General features: G+C 36.7%; 1 protein-coding gene across 2 annotated transcripts in view; it reads left to right on the top strand.

Moving 5' to 3' along the window:
- LOC310901464 (uncharacterized protein) overlaps nt 1-15,942 on the top strand; it is a 425,578-nt gene that overhangs the window by 89,527 nt on the left and 320,109 nt on the right. Inside the window, exon 1 of one of the 2 annotated variants that reach the window (XR_014585828.1) lies at nt 11,333-11,909. The exons of the other annotated variant lie outside the window; for it this stretch is intronic. The gene's annotated coding sequence lies outside the window, so the exon portion shown is untranslated. Of the gene's footprint in view, nt 1-11,332; nt 11,910-15,942 lie in introns of those variants that run through there. 2 annotated transcript variants of the gene reach the window in all.

The raw sequence follows: 15,942 nt of genomic DNA, 5'->3' as shown, positions 1-15,942 counted from the left end.
GAGTACAGAAACAAGATTTTATGATTTTTTAGATGCTAAGCAGCCTTAAGCCAGAGTGGAAGGAAATCAGCTCCTTGCAGAATTATGTCTCTAGCATGGTACGAAAGCCCAGTCACAAGAGACATGATCAATAAAGCTTATGGTTTATGTACCTCAATATTGAGTTTCCACATTTTGATTTAAGGAGTTCCCAGTAACATACCCCATGGGGGCTAAATTTTCCCCTCTGCATGAATGAAATGTTACCATTCTGTTCAATATGCAGGTTATTTATCATTTGGAGTCCTCCACATATTACTAAGCCAAATCCCTTCATGGAAAGAGGCTATTCTTACAAAGGAACATAACACTTCTGCTCCAGTAAGATACCAGCTAGTGAAAAACAAAGCAACTCAAATTAAATCAAGGCAGAATCAAATCTTGAACCCTGTTGAATCTGTATTTTTCTCTTTCAGACAAGATTTTATGTCTTTTTGAGTTTCAAAGAGTTGTGAAATTTTTGGCCTTATTAAAATCATGAAGTGCTGGAAATCTCATCTAAAGATGGACTATATGAGATTTCCATCTTTGGTCATCAGTTGAATTTGTGTGCAGAAAGGCTGCTAAGACACAACTGCTTATAAACATCCAGTTTACCTGGATGACAGAGAACCTGATGTGATATTTCAATTTTATGACCTGTCTTTCAATATATCCTACAAACTGGAATTTACTTGTCTGAGGGCAGAGTAAAACCTGTGTAAAGACCTAAATGGTCAACTCTGTGATTTTGAAGATGTCACACTACTTTTACCTGCCAGTCTTAGCAGAAATGTTGTAAATAATTTTGACATAGATGGCAGGGTATGTTGTTTTCTGTCCTCTGTACAGGTGCCAGACTAATGGAAGTATCTTTTTAATTCTTTGTTCAGTCCAGATTCCCACTTCTATATCAATTTATCTTTGTCTCTTGCAGAGCCTCACTTAGCTGAGTGGCTCTCATTTGTTCCCTGACCTTTGACTGCTACTGGTTACGTTAAATATAGGATAAGGAAACTGCCATGAGGAAGGTGTCTTCTTTCTCCATCAGTCCCTTGAGGATTGAGCCTGGTCACTGCAGAACATGTGAGGTTATTTTGTAAGATTCTAGGTTTATTTTCATTCCAAATGGTGTTTAAAAAAAAAAATATTGCCACTGCAAAGAATATGAAGAATTATTTAGGAAAAAGGTATAATATTTGTATTTTCTGGAAAGTCAGCTAAGGATATGTTACAGAAGTCATGCATATTTTCTTCACAGCAGAAAAAATGCTTTGACACTGAATGTCAGATTTTGTAAAATTACTGTTTTGTACTGGAAATTATTATATTGCTATCAGTTTGCAAGTTTTGTTATTTTACGGTGCATGGAGGACAGTTCCTAATTTTTCAACATTAAGATATTTAAAAATGAAATAAAGCTGACACTATAAAATGCAGGGAATTAGAGAGTGTTTAAAACTAGTGGCCTGCTTGCCAAACCTGGAGCACAGATTAGCAGCATGTGAAAAGGGAAATCACCAGGGATGAAGTATTGACCACTCTAGCAGGTCCTTGTCAAATGAAAGTATAACAAAGTTGAACATTATTAATCACTACTACTTATGTGTGCTTTGATTTTTTTTCCTAATTTTCCTATCATTAATTGCGAAATCTAGTATATTAAGTATAGTTCTGTAAAAAAGATTGCTAATTGTTTGTCAATTTAGTTATCCTTACTTTGATTATTGCTTTAAAAAAAAAAAAAAAAAAGCTATTTCCTATTTCTAAAGTCTTCCCTGGAGATCTGGCACTGAAACTGTCATGGGAAAATTTTGCCAAATCTTTATTTGTTTGAATAATCCCACCAGATATTTCTGACAAAATGGGCTGACCTAAGTAAACACCATTTTACATTTGGAATGAATCCTCTTTGCAAGTGGTAGCAGTAAATTAGTAAAACTTATTACTGGAAAGAAAATCATGTTCTTATATATAATTTGTAACTGTTAAATCTACAGCACCAGGACCCAGCATCTGACCAATTATATGCAATTTCATGAACTGAATATGATTGTACAAAATGTGATTAGCAACTTATATGTTTATCTGGAATATCAGATTAACTCTGTATGGTAAAACCTTTATTCTGGGAAGTGAATGTTGTCCTGCCTTACAGAAACAGTCTTCTGCCTTCCAAAGAATTAACAGTTGCTTGGATATTAGCAAACAGTGGAGTGGTTTTAGCTAACTCTGGTTACTGTCTGAGTAGTTTAACAGTTCTTCTGGAGGTGCCAGGTGAACGATGGAGGAAACAGACAATGACTTGCCAGGACGAAGACTTAAACTTCTTTTTATATAAGGACAAAGAAATCCTTGATGAACGGTTGAATTTTAATAGGTTGCAAGTAGGGATCTGAGTGATGAAGGAAAATGTAGGTTCCAAGCCTGTATTCTCTTCTATGACTACAGATTTGGGAAGAGAAGTCTGATATGAAAGACTACCTATTTCTGACAGTTTAACTGCTGGAACGTATTGAATGAGAACTTTGCAACTAGTCTAGCCATAGATATACAGATAGATATACATAGATATACAGATATATAGATAGCCACAGATAGATATATCCATTGTTCTCTTCCATTTTCCTTTTGGCATTCTAATGAATTGCCTGTATTAAAATGTAATTACTCTTCATATATATATTCTGTATTTATCTTCATATGGGTTATGTTCAGGACAATTTTGTATCTCTGTCAACTCTCAAGGATATCTTCTTCTCTGTGACTGTGAGCCATGGAGGTAGAACATCCTTGCAGTGACTGGCCCATTGTACTCAAAAGATAACAGACTGCTGCACCATAAACTGCCTGGGCCATATTAGGATTTGGAAACTGGCATAGAAGAAGTGTCTTCCAGTGACTTGTATTGGACAGGCAAGCTCCTTGGCCTGCTGCATGGTAATCAGGAAAGTACCCGACACCTGAGAATACCGAAGGCATTTGTTACAGGGAATGTCCCATAAACACATCTCAGAACTTTGCTGATGTGTGTGAGTGTATAAATCCTTCTGGATTTACATGTAAATAAATATATGTTGAATGAATTATATTTTATTTTAGGTAGATATGGTGCAAATCAAATTATAATGACAGAGATCAGGCAAGATTGAGATCAAATCTCATTAGCATAGGGCTGAAGGTGTATACATAAATCATCCTATACTCTTTGTTTAAGAGACACTGGAAGACACTGGAATGTCTTGTCAAGACATTTTCACAAGACACCAGAATGTTCTCTCCGATCTTCTTTAGTTAGTCGATGCAGCTTTGAAAATATGGCAAACTAGGAGGACAAATACTGAAACCAGACCTGCCAATCTACTTCATTTTAATACATGAGAGGTACAGCTGATTCATGGGATGTGGTGATACAAGGATGTTAACTGCATTATGAATGTTTCCAGAAGTGTACAGCATTTCCAGTTTGATTTCAGTCTGTATGACAGGTGAAGCCAATGAGGTTCAGGAATTAGGCTTTCCTCTGGAACTCTTTGGTTAATACAACCTAACTGGTAGGAACAATATCAGTTGCAGTGAAGCATGGCAGCCTATGTAAGGCTTCAGGAATTCATGCATGAAACTGCAACTGAAAACAAACTAATTGCTGTGATGTTGGTGTGTCAACACACATTCATGTGTTGACACCACTGTTTTTGAAGACTGGGAGATGACGTGAATATTATATTGACAGCATGGGAAAAATAGATAAAGATTTGGGAGATGAAGAAATACCCAAATAACACAAAAAGTAGGAATAAATTATTGAATCATAGAATGGTTTGTGTTAGAAGGAACCTCTAAAGCTCATTTAGTTCAACCCCCTGTCATGGGCAGGGTGACCTTTCACTAGACCAGGTTGCCCAAAACCCCATCCAACCTTTCTTTGAATGCTTCCAGGGATGGGACATCTACAGCTTCTGTTGGGCAACCTGTTCCAGTGCCTCACCATTCCCATTAAAAAAAAATTCTCCCTTATATCCAAACTAAATTTACCTTCTTTCAGTTTTAAACTGTTGCCCCTTGTCCTGTCACCACAGACCTTGGTAGAAATTATTTCTCCATCTTCCTTATAAGCACCCTTTATATATTACAAAGCTGCAATAATGTCTCACTGAAGCCTTCTCTTCTCCAGGTTAAACAATCTCAACTCTCTCAGCCTTTCTTCACAGGAGATATCACAGAAGAGAGATCAGTACTAGAAGCACCTCTTACTATTTTCGTTCTATGTACAATAAAAAAACAAAAAAAAACATACTTCTCATTCCACTTGGAATGAATTCTTTTACATTATTCTTCTCAAAACTTGTGTGTGTGATGTCTACAAAAACTTCTTAGCAACATAGCCTAGCACGCTGACAAATTTAGCCTCATTACTTACTTGCATTTCCCTGTTGGTCTGTTAGTGTCAATCATCTTGTTTTGGAAACTGAACTCTTAAAGACCCCCTGTCTTTTACAGCACTTATCACAGTCGATCCAAGTTCACGGTCAAGTTAATGCAAAACATAATAGATGAAAATTTGTATCAGTTAATAGGCAATATTCAAACACATACTCAAAACTGGGATGGCAGATTCAGAGGCTTTGAGTCAGCTGTGATGCTGGGAACTACCAACAAAAGATTAAAGGCTGAATTCTACTGATGTCAAGTAGTAACTTTTATTTCACTGATCATGCAATTGGAATGAACAGACAAAGTAAATCAGGATAAAGGATGGCAGAAGATGACCATCAATGACAATGCAAAATGTTTTTTTAATGGTAGATGGTGTTTACCTAACAGTGACTAGGTAATGGATTTACGGTGGGGGGGAGGGGGGGGGGGCGGGAAAGTCTAAGCAACTGAAAACTGGAACTATACCGCTTAAAATGGCATTTTATCTTTTATTTTTACCTCTTTATCTAATACATTTCATACAGAGCCACTGACTTTTGATAACTAAATCTGAAGTCAAATTTGCCTAAAATTATCTGGAAATGGGATATGGCTTATTTCTGTTATTTAGAGCTGATCATCCTAATCATCAAATCATCATGGGGGTTTTGCAAAGCTGTGTTGTGAAACTCAATTTTGACTAGAAGCATTGCCACTTCATATAGCTGCTCTCCAATAGTTTGGAAGAATTCCTGTTACTGTACTTTCATAAAATTCTTTCTCCAAACAGATTTTCTGCTCTTCTGCTCTTCCTTTCCCTTTTCTTCCTGGCATACAATGTTTTTCCTCTCCCTTTGCCAATGTGAAGTTTTGAGTAGAAGTTAGCATTAGCAAAAATTTAGAGATTGAGGACTGAAATCTCTTACAGGCAAAATAGTTTATATGAAAGTCTATTTGAAGCTTTCTTTCTGGCTGTTCACTGCTATAATTAGTCAAACATTATATTCAAGTTTCTATAAATGAGGAAGCCTGGATTTGGCCTAGGTATTAACTGTGTGACTTGAAATGATCCTTGTGCCATTGTACTCTTGTACTCCTTAACATCTGTTGTATTTCACTTGACTGGTAGATAAAATGACATGTACCCAAATGTAGCAAGATACATCTGTGAGCTAGCAGGAATAAGTTGGACAAAGGTTATTGGTTATTTTGGGGCAAATGGAACATACTAATCCCCCTCTTCTCTGGCCCAGAGATGATCCCTTTCAAGCTATTTTGAAGATGAATTGCTGTATTTTTTGGCATTTCCAAGACCAGAGTCAGTGAAGATAATCCTCTCCCAAAGCTCATGGTAGGCTGATTGTGATTTTGATACAGCTTTTATGTATTTACTTAGTGAATCTATTTGGAGTTAGTTTTAAATGTATCAAAATTTAGTACAGCTGATTTTGATAGTTATTGTTAGATATTTTTTTTGAAGTCTTGAAAGTTAAATCTGTAATTAACCTCGTATCACCTAAATATATTGACTGATAGCCGTACTCAAAGAAAACTGAATTTTTAGTTTGGGGTACTGGTGTATTTCAGAAAATGTTTAAGATGATCTTACACTCAGTTTTTACTAGTGCTTTAATCCCATTTCATTGTGTTGCTTGACATGTATGCCCCTTTTCTGACTTCATTTTCTCTCTCATCATGTCAGGAATGGACAAGACAAGTAAATATATTCAGACTTCTGTCACCTTATTTCATAGGCTTTGAACAGTGTGTTTGACTGCTTTCTTGAATCTCTGGGGAGACATCTGTGATTTGCAGAAAATCTTGGTAACTTTGAGTTATCCCTTGTGTCCTGAGGGAGAAAGGAAAAGGTTTTGGATTTAGCTGAAATTCTTGTAAGGAAATACTTTCAATGCTTTTAGTTAAGACATGTTTTAAAAATGTTTAAATGGATGACTTCATGCTTCATTTTATGGCATTCCTGGAATCCTGTTACAAATACAATAAATGTTCATTTAATCACGACTACTGTCATTCGTGAGACAATGCAATAAAGTCCTCACAAGTTCTAAATGGGCTATTTTATATAGAATACGATATCCTTAAGCTATAGCAGTGATGTTCACGTTAAACTCAAGGATTTAAGTTTTAAATTGAAGGGTCTTTCTCTTATTTCACCATACACATGACTTCCCGTAGTAGTTAATCACTAAACGCACTGAGACCTCCCATTTCGTAACATATTTTTATAGGGGAAGATAATTGCTCTTGTAGTGCTCTTTGGTCTGATTCTGTTACATTTATCCTAGAAATCTGTAATTTATAAACACTAACAAGAGTATTCACATCTAAACAATTTTCCTGTGGTAGTGTTGCCTAAACATAACAAGTGAAGCTGATATGATGTGTAGTTTATGCATACACTTTGTACAGTTGTGAGTGACATTTACCATTTGACATAAGATACTTACATCCGTTCATCAAATTCTGACTCATTGCAGTCTTCTAAAGCTAACCAGTAATATGCATGATTATGGTAATTTGAAAATGAAACATAGTGTAGGAAAAGAACATGATAAATGCATATCATCTTACTCTTTATGGCTCTGGTAAATTCTATACCGTAGGCTAGACTGAATACGTTTTGAGTTTCCCATGCAAAAATCATTTTCAAAATGAGTCAGTCAACAGGCTTTTTCTTTCTCATTACCATTTAGCCTAAAGATCTTTGGAATCTGTTTTTGTTTCATTATCAATTTATTTCTGAGAAATATCATTGTTTTTACCTAGTACTAAAATTATCATTTCCCTTCAGTTTGTAACTGGGACAAAAGTAAATTACCTACCAATTCTGAGAAACTACTTCTATGCCTGGATCTTTCTTTCTCTGTGTGATGCTTTAATCTATAAATTAATATAACAGATACCCTCTAAGAGTCTCAGAAAGAAGGAAAAAAAGGTGTTTTATATTGGAATCAAGCAATCAGCTAGATATTTTAGTTCTCTTTATTTGCAGAGCTGTAAATCCTTTCGGCAAGTGGAATAAACCAGTGAGAATAACTCAGAAGGCATTTAGTGAATTACACAAAGGGTGTGTGGTTTAGACCTTTTCTGGAACGCAGGCTGCAGTTTAGCTGTCGAGGCACTATCATTCTCCTCAAAGGTGAAATGATTTAGAGGCCTAGAGAAACTTAATTTTTCTTGATCACCATGTGCAACCTGGAATTTTAATGGCAGGCATAATTAATTCTTCTGATGTTAATCATCAGGGCTGGGCTCCACAATTATCAGCCTAGTGCAGCTGGGGCATGGTGCAGACATGAAAAATTAGGAAAATGAATCAGTAATAGGGTGGCAGATTTAATCTGCATCATGAAAACAAAGTTAAAAAGAGGGAGATCGAGAGAATTTCAGCTGAAGCTTTTGTGCCAATGAGCACTGACAGAACTGAAAAATGTTGCCGATGTCCAAAGTGATTGGTAATTACCAAGCCATTGAATTTTTTATTGTCAATTTATCATTGCGCCAGAGGTTAAATTTAACATCTTCTTCTAAAGCCATCACTCTAGGAGGAAGGCAAGCTTTGCATCACGTGGCCCAGGAGTCAGTGAAAGGTTAATCAGGTATTCCTTTAGTTTGTGTGTGCTTCCAAATCAGTCTTTCTTTTTGTGTCCTTTATGCTGTACACATACTGTGGGGTGTTTTCTAATTTATATTACCCGTACATTTCAGAAAAATATTAGATTGCATTCCTCAGCACTGCATCATCTGCCTTGCTCTGTATTTATACTGCTGTATTTTCGTACCTCGCTGGGCATATTTTACACACATTTCAATATACATATGTATATGGAAATTGTATATATACAAAGTACTGTATGATATAAGGCAGGCATTTCCCAAGTAAGGAAAAAATAATATTAGCTTCTAAAAGCACTGGAGGAATTAGAAAAAAAAAATCTGATATAATTTCTTTTTATTTCTAAACTGTGTTATTTGGTTTGCACTTGATTTTTGATTTGTTCTGATGTCATGCTGTTTGTGAATGGTACAGTTTAAGATCAGGGTAATATCTGAAATGCTATAAACTGCTTTTGGGCTGAAGGACTGTGAGAGAATGGTTGTTTGCATTTTGCATCTTGTACAATGCTGAGTACAGTTTTTGCACTTAGCAAACAAGCAATATTCACAATTCATAAAGGAAGCACAAATTCCTCCTTTGAGTCTCCCCCCCCTCAAGAACAGTTAGTAAATGGTAGTGTCTTTTTTAATGCAAAAGCCTGAAATAAAAGGCTGAGTAAAAGACTGGATAAAGCACCAAAACATCCTTGCGATATAGATGTGTGACATAAATATATTCATATGTTAGGGACCAAATTGAACCCTGAAGTAAGTGGAAATCTGTTCACTGAGATGGTAGGATTTGTACTTCTCTAATTATAGGGGCTGGATCTGCCCTGAAAATCCCAAATGCTTATTATTATTATTGCTCTTTAGATGTCTTTTAACATAATGTTAAATATGTCTTCTGTCTACCTTAATTCTCACCTTAATTCTGCTCAGTAATCTCACTTACATTTAGTATTTTTGTATGTGTGAGTTTTATATTTATTTTAGATTCCAGACTATTCTCTGATTAAAGGAATTGTATGCATTTTCTATAAATTAAAAATGGAAATGGCCTTTAGGGGAGAGTCAGTGGAGGAATCAATGCATGCATTAATTACTGCAATTCATTACCCAAATAAACACAAGACTCAGCCTTTAGCTGGATACAAATTTAGGGACATACGATGTTTACAAGAGACAAAGGCTTGTGATCCTGCTCATGTTAATCTGCAGATCAAAGTATGTAAGCCCATTCCTAGTGGAGGCTCCTTTGGGGATACCATAGCTGGGATCAATCCCCACATGCAGGCAGTGAATTATTGCTGCTGAATACAAAAGCTGATCATGTGACATCACTGTCCCCTAACAACAGGGACACTTGCTCCAGATAATGCATTAGAAGAGCTTGTTTTCTTGATACCCCACTTTTCTATAATTAAACTCAAATTGTAAAGCAATACCTGCCTGTACGGTGACCTCTGATTCCCTTCATAAAAAAATATATGTTTCAGTTCATAGCAACTACTGAGCTGTCTGGTGGAAAAACATAGAAATGTAATCTTTTGCTTCCCAGAGGCTTTCTAGAATATAAACAGAAGGCTAGAAAATATATAGCAAATAAAATTATACAGAAAAGATTCAATGATTTATTGAAAAGATTTCATAGTCTTCTGAATTAGTATTCTTTTTTTCCTTAAGAAGAGACTAGAAGAGCATTGGAGGAATGCAATTTTTCTAACAGCATTGTGATGTCTTTCTTCATCATATTTTATAGATGGAGGATAAATTACCATATGAAGGTTTGTGTTCAAACCAGGAACACAGAGCATGATTTGAATCTCACTGCATTGTGCATGGCTGCCATTGCGGGTGCGAGCTCGCCCCAACTCTCAGCAGCTCACAGCACAACACTTGCCAGTTCCTTCTTTCCTGCTGGAGCGCTCAGCTATATTAATGGGATTCCATCCAAAACTGCAACTAATTAAGAATCAATTCAGGACCATTAGTAAGTGGGACTAAGCTAGCCAATGTTGCATATTTCAAAAGAGTTTGCTTTAATGAGAGTTCTTGGACAGGGGAAAAAAACCCACACAAATAGATTAAAGATAGTGTAGGGACCTTCTCCAGTTAAACTAAACAACTAATGCTACAAAGAAAGATGCTGAACTTGTAGTCCTCTCTAACTGATCTACTTACTGTTCTTAAGGAAATTTAAAAAAAAAAAAAAAGAGCAGGTATTAACTGTTAGTCATTAATAGCTATTTATAAACATAAGCAATTGTTACATTTCAGAGTCTCTCTCTTCATCAGAGAAACATATGTTATTTCTTTTCAGATGTATTAACCTTAGAACTGTCAAACCATTTTCTCTTCTTTGGGCTTTGTACTTCTGCAACATCTGTTTATCTGCACTGTATTGCCTGCAGATGGTATCCTTTAAATTTGTTAGGGGTTTAGGATGCCATATTTTTGACAGCTGTAGTTTTGTTTCACCACAGAATGAAACTTAGCTAAAAATGAAGTGCTTTGAGGGAATTATTTTCATTTCATTATTTCATTAGTTATCAATTTCTCCTCCTAGTCTCTTGCTATTACGAGTTCTCTAAATGAACTCATAGCATGTACATGTAATTGTTTTAGGAGAAATGGAAGAAACAACACATGGCTGATTGATTTGGATTATTACTGTGGGAATGCGTACAACTATATTGAGGTTGAATACAATATTTAAGTACTAAAATCACTATACAGTAAATTGAATGTACAAGCCTGAGCATATTACATAGTATGTTCTAAACTTTACAATCATCTCAGCTCAAGAGAAACTGCTTGGACAATGTTTCTTGGTTTGAGATAAAGTAAACACAGTGACAAATCTACTGTGAGTGTGCTTAAAAAAAGTATGCCTTTACACTTGATAACTATTTTAGATATTTTGTAGAAAAGATGAAGAATTTAAACATGTGTTACCATGAATATTTCTTATTTCCAAAACAACAATTCATTTGACTGCAGAGGAAGGAAAGTGTTAGAATGTCTTTCCAGTATGCCTGTTTGAAAGATGAACATCTTGGCTATTAATTTATATTTTTCTGTTTTACATAGGAGCTGTATAGCTAAACAAATGGTGTGTGCTCAGTACAACATTCTGTTGCAACAAATAGCAATCAGAGCAATCATAAAGGGACAACTGAATTTTGGAGTATTTACCTTTGTAGAGAAAGTAGTCCTTAGCCAAGAGCAGCAGGGTTTCCCTGTCACTGTCATTTACATTAGTCCTTGCTTTGGATACATGGCCTCTCAATACAGAGACTGAGTGCATCTTGCAAGTGCTGTTCTAAGCTTCTTTAGCTTCAGTGAAAAAGGAAACAACATTTGTGTTTTTTAACGACGGTTGATAGAACAACAAAAGAGGAAAAGAAGCTAGAGGGAAAGGAAAAAGGCTGCTTTAGTGAGGCTGGAAATAAATCAGGACTGTCTGTTAAACATGCATTTTTTTAAAATCTTAGTTGGATATTGCATTTTTAGTACCACCAGACATATGTTGACAGGGCAAATGGCTGACAGAGATCAACAAATCTAAAGTGTTTTTTTTGTTGTTTTGTTTTGTTTTCTTTAAATAAAGTAAATAAGTAATTTTGGCTCCTTCTTTCCTGTGGGTTGTGTGCTAAGATCTGAGAAGCATAAAGAATACAGAGTCCTCCCACATCCTGGTCACAGCTTTTGGCTTTTACAAAATAACAAGGAATGGAGCTAAGTGTCACCTGAGTGACACTTGAGAAGGCTGTTTGGAATGAGGACAGACCAGGAGAGTGATTACCAGAATTTTCATATCAGCGGTGATCCGCAGACAAAGCACCAACCTGCAGGTGAGTATGTCTCACACCTATAGTGCTAGGTGCTATAAGAGCTATTGTGAATTGGTTGTGCAGCCATTCCACATCTCATGGGAAAATAATTCTGCTGACCTGACCCATGCCAGAGGACAAAAGCAATATTCTTTTATTTCTTTTATAATGTCTTAGAGATGATCCAAATATTTTTACATTTCTATTCTGCCATCAGTTAGAAAAGTAAAGCCTCCTTGCTTGATTTAAATGCTCTCTCATCACTTCAGTCTTCTGGGGCATATTTTTGTCATAGAGTTAAAATGCCTATTTTTACTGTAGGCTAATCTACCATAAGCTGTGAAGATCTTATGCTCATTTATGGTCAGCTTGTCCAGCATAACAATATACCATAAATATAAATAGAGTTAAAATGCCTATTTTTACTGTAGGCTAATCTACCATAAGCTGTGAAGATCTTATGCTCATTTATGGTCAGCTTGTCCAGCATAACAATATACCAGCAGGACTATAAATGCCATTGAATTCAAGACTCTTTCTCAGTTTGCATGTGGTATTCTTTAGATTTAGTTAAGAACATGTTTTTTATACAACTTCAGTTTCTGACATCTTCCTGGCTATTCACTTGCTTCTAGGAGTCCACTGAAGCTCAAGTGGTTTTTTTTCGTTTTTTTTTTTTTTTTTTCTCCAACATAGGAATTCTGGTAATTGTTTCATGGTGATATCTGACAAGGGCTTGGTAAAAAGGCTGATACTGGAAGTCTTATATCAGATAAATCATGATGTTTTATCGTCTAAAATTTCTGATTCTATGAAAACTGAAGAAGTCTGAATCACCATTAGTTTTACTTTTACTTCTTGGCACATATTTACCACTTACTTTCCCATGCAGTTTGCCAGCAACTTTTTCTCATAACTGCCAGCAACATGGAGATTGCAACAGCCTACAGTTGCCTTTGCCTTCCTTTCAGAAATCCATGAAACACATTTCACATTCTTGCAGGGAAGATCTTTCTGTCTCTAAACAGAGATTGAAGGAGGTGAAAGAGTGGGAAGTGCAGCTTTTTGCTTTCCTCTGCTTGGACATATAGCCCTGCTTTATTGGTTCTCCTCCAGGACATGTTCCCTGAGGAGACCTCCCCTCCTCTGTTGCAGTGAGGGCCATCTCCTCCGTCCAGGAGGAGGAAGCCAAGGGTGGTCACAACACAGGCTGGGCAATAGCTTCACTTACAGGGAAATGGCACAGAGCACCTGAGCCAGGAACGCAGAGCAGGGTGGTGACAAGGACAGGTCCTGTTGATAGCCCAGTGATGACCAGGCAAAGCAAGGTAACAGCCAAGTGGAAAGTCAGTCTGGGAAGGTCAAGCAACAGTTTAGGAGCAGGCTTGGCAAAAACTGCACCTATGGTGTACCTCAGGCAAGGAGTGGGTGCCCAGGCCTGGACGTATATTAAGCTCCTGAGCCCCTGTACAGGGCTGTGTGGAGGACCCAGGTGGAGCAGTTAAGGTCTGTTAGAGTACTTAAGGCCCAGACAGAACTTCATAGTTTACAATTCAATCTGCATTTCTCCTGCTTTGTCCAGCCTTTCTATTCTTTTTTTCTCTGCCACCAAAAATGAACTTGTACAGTGTCTCTGCACTTCCCTTCTTGTCCTCTGCTCTTCAGCTCTGCCTTTCTTCACTGGTCTAAGACTTTTAATACAAAGTGACAGCATGAACAGTAAAACCTTGTTATAATGTCACTTGAGGTTTGGATAGAAAACAACATTTATTTCAACAAATCCATGACCTCGCAGCAATTTTGCTGTTGGCGCTGTGCTGCATACCATGGCTACTTGGAACTTCGCAACCCCAGCAGACGCCTCTACTTCCCAACCATGGCTGCTTCCTCAAGGAAGACTAGAATCTTATTTGCTAAGGGAGTGAGGTTTATGATCACAGCTGAACCCATCTGATACTCTCCAATAGAAGGCAGGAGTGCACATGCACTCAATCAAAATCATTTTAATAAATCATAGCCAAAGGGAGGGGGGGAAGAGGGCAGGACAGACAGGAAATAGGTATGTTAACATTCATTTGAAATGATTGTTGCTGATAAAGGCATCCTGCTGACTCTCCCACTTTTCTGGATAGTAAAGCAAGGTCACAGAGCATTAGGAAAAAGGGAAAAGCAGTGATATGATAATCGTTGACTTTATAGGCAAAGAACAATATTATTACGAATTGAACTGAACAATGGCAAGGGCTGCATATTAGCCTATGCTTTGTTAGTGCTGATATTGGGTGTTCAAAGCAAGGCTTTAGTTTTTAATGAAGTAAACACCTATAATAAAGTGACTAATATATAATTTAACATTAGTTACATATATAAAGTTTGACTTTAAAATACTTTTGTATTTGTGCTATAGTAGAGAAAAATCATAGCATGTCCCTAGTTGGAAGGGACCCACATGGATCATTGAGTCCAAATCTTTGAACTGAAACAAACAAGAGATGAATGGAATTAAAATTGTGTTGTCTCCCTCCCACCCCACTGAACTCAGCAGTAGTTTCCTGAGGAAACTCACTCAAGGACAGCCCAACTTAATTCTCCTGTGACTTCTATTGCAGTGGCACCGTAAATCCAGCATTTAAATGAAATTCTTTTTTCATATATTCGCTTTTACAATTTACCATCTTATAAAATAAAATTGCATCTTTAATTTTTTTTATGAATGGAAAATAGTATTGCAAATACTAGTGCTACAGTATCTGAACAACTTTTTTGTTGTTGTTGTTTGGTTGGTTGGTTTTTGTTTTGTTTTTTATACCAGTTGGGGAAAGTCTGCCTGATTTACATCTATTAAGCCAGTTAGCTCCCACCAGTACCAAATAATAAACAAAAAGTACATGTATGCTTATGAGACACAGTGGGCTAGGAGGCATAACAATATACATCCTCATTACAAGTCTCTATAAATTTTCCTTGGGGAAGAAACAAAACAAAACAAAACAAACAAACAAAAAAAACCTTCCAGGTACTTGAATAATAAAGTTTAGTGTTGAGAAGAACTTGCGTTACCACAAAACCTGTGCAGTCTGCACTTATTTGAGGATTTTGGAAGTGTGGTCAATATATACTAGACCAAACTAATATGTTTTCCATTAGCAATAACTTGTCAACTACCTTGCATGCTATTAAATTAAGGTAGAATGGAACAGGACATATTTAAGGGTAAGATATTAATGGTAGGGGCATTCCTGGTGTTCAGGAGAAACCTCCTCTCGTTGGTGCCCGTTCGGTACCTCAGCCTTTACCCTCTCCTGTCTAACTGGAGAGACAAAGGGATGTGGTTCACCTTAAGACAAACCATGCCATGTGATGGCATGTCCAGTTAATCACTATTAGTAGAAAGAGTCCATGGGTAAATTGGCACCTGATTTGCCCAAAGGCATTATAAATAGTCACTCATTCTGACCTTAGAAATTGTGAATATCTGTTCACCTTGTATATTTTGTTTTCAGAATGTGTTCTGGCACCAAAACATACAGACGTAACTCATTGACCCCAGGAGCTTTTGCCAAACTAATTTCCTAGATTGGAATATGGCAAGCATAAAATCTTTAAATAGCAGTTTTGATCCCAACATAAAAACTCTGTGCAGCAAGGTCCTTATCTTTTATTTTGATCAAACTATGTGGTTGCTGTACCTGTTAAGAGGAAGTGGAGCTCTATGGGATGTGTGCAGCAGTCTACTTATGCAGATCAGAATGAACAGCTAGGGGCTAAAGAACTGAATGTGGTGGTCATCTAAAGTACATATGCCTTTTAGTAAGAATGAGGTCTGTTGTATGATTGATGACTTATGTTCATTATTCTCATTCAGAAAATGTTTTACAACATTTTCTGCTGGCAGGATTTTTGAAAAAAATGCTTAGGACTTCTTTCTTTCTCTCTTTCTTTCTCTGGGGAACAAAGAAAGGTCCACAGAGCAGTGGTTTTTAAAGACAAAGCCAGACTGAGTATTATATCTCACCAGTGATGCACAAGTGTTAGTCAAATGGAGAGATGACAG

This window comes from Anser anser, assembly GCF_964211835.1.
Source record: "Anser anser genome assembly, chromosome: 6".
NCBI lineage: Eukaryota > Metazoa > Chordata > Aves > Anseriformes > Anatidae > Anser > Anser anser.
The sequence above is the reverse complement of the archived record's forward strand: the minus strand, read 5'-3'. Positions and strand labels throughout refer to the sequence as shown.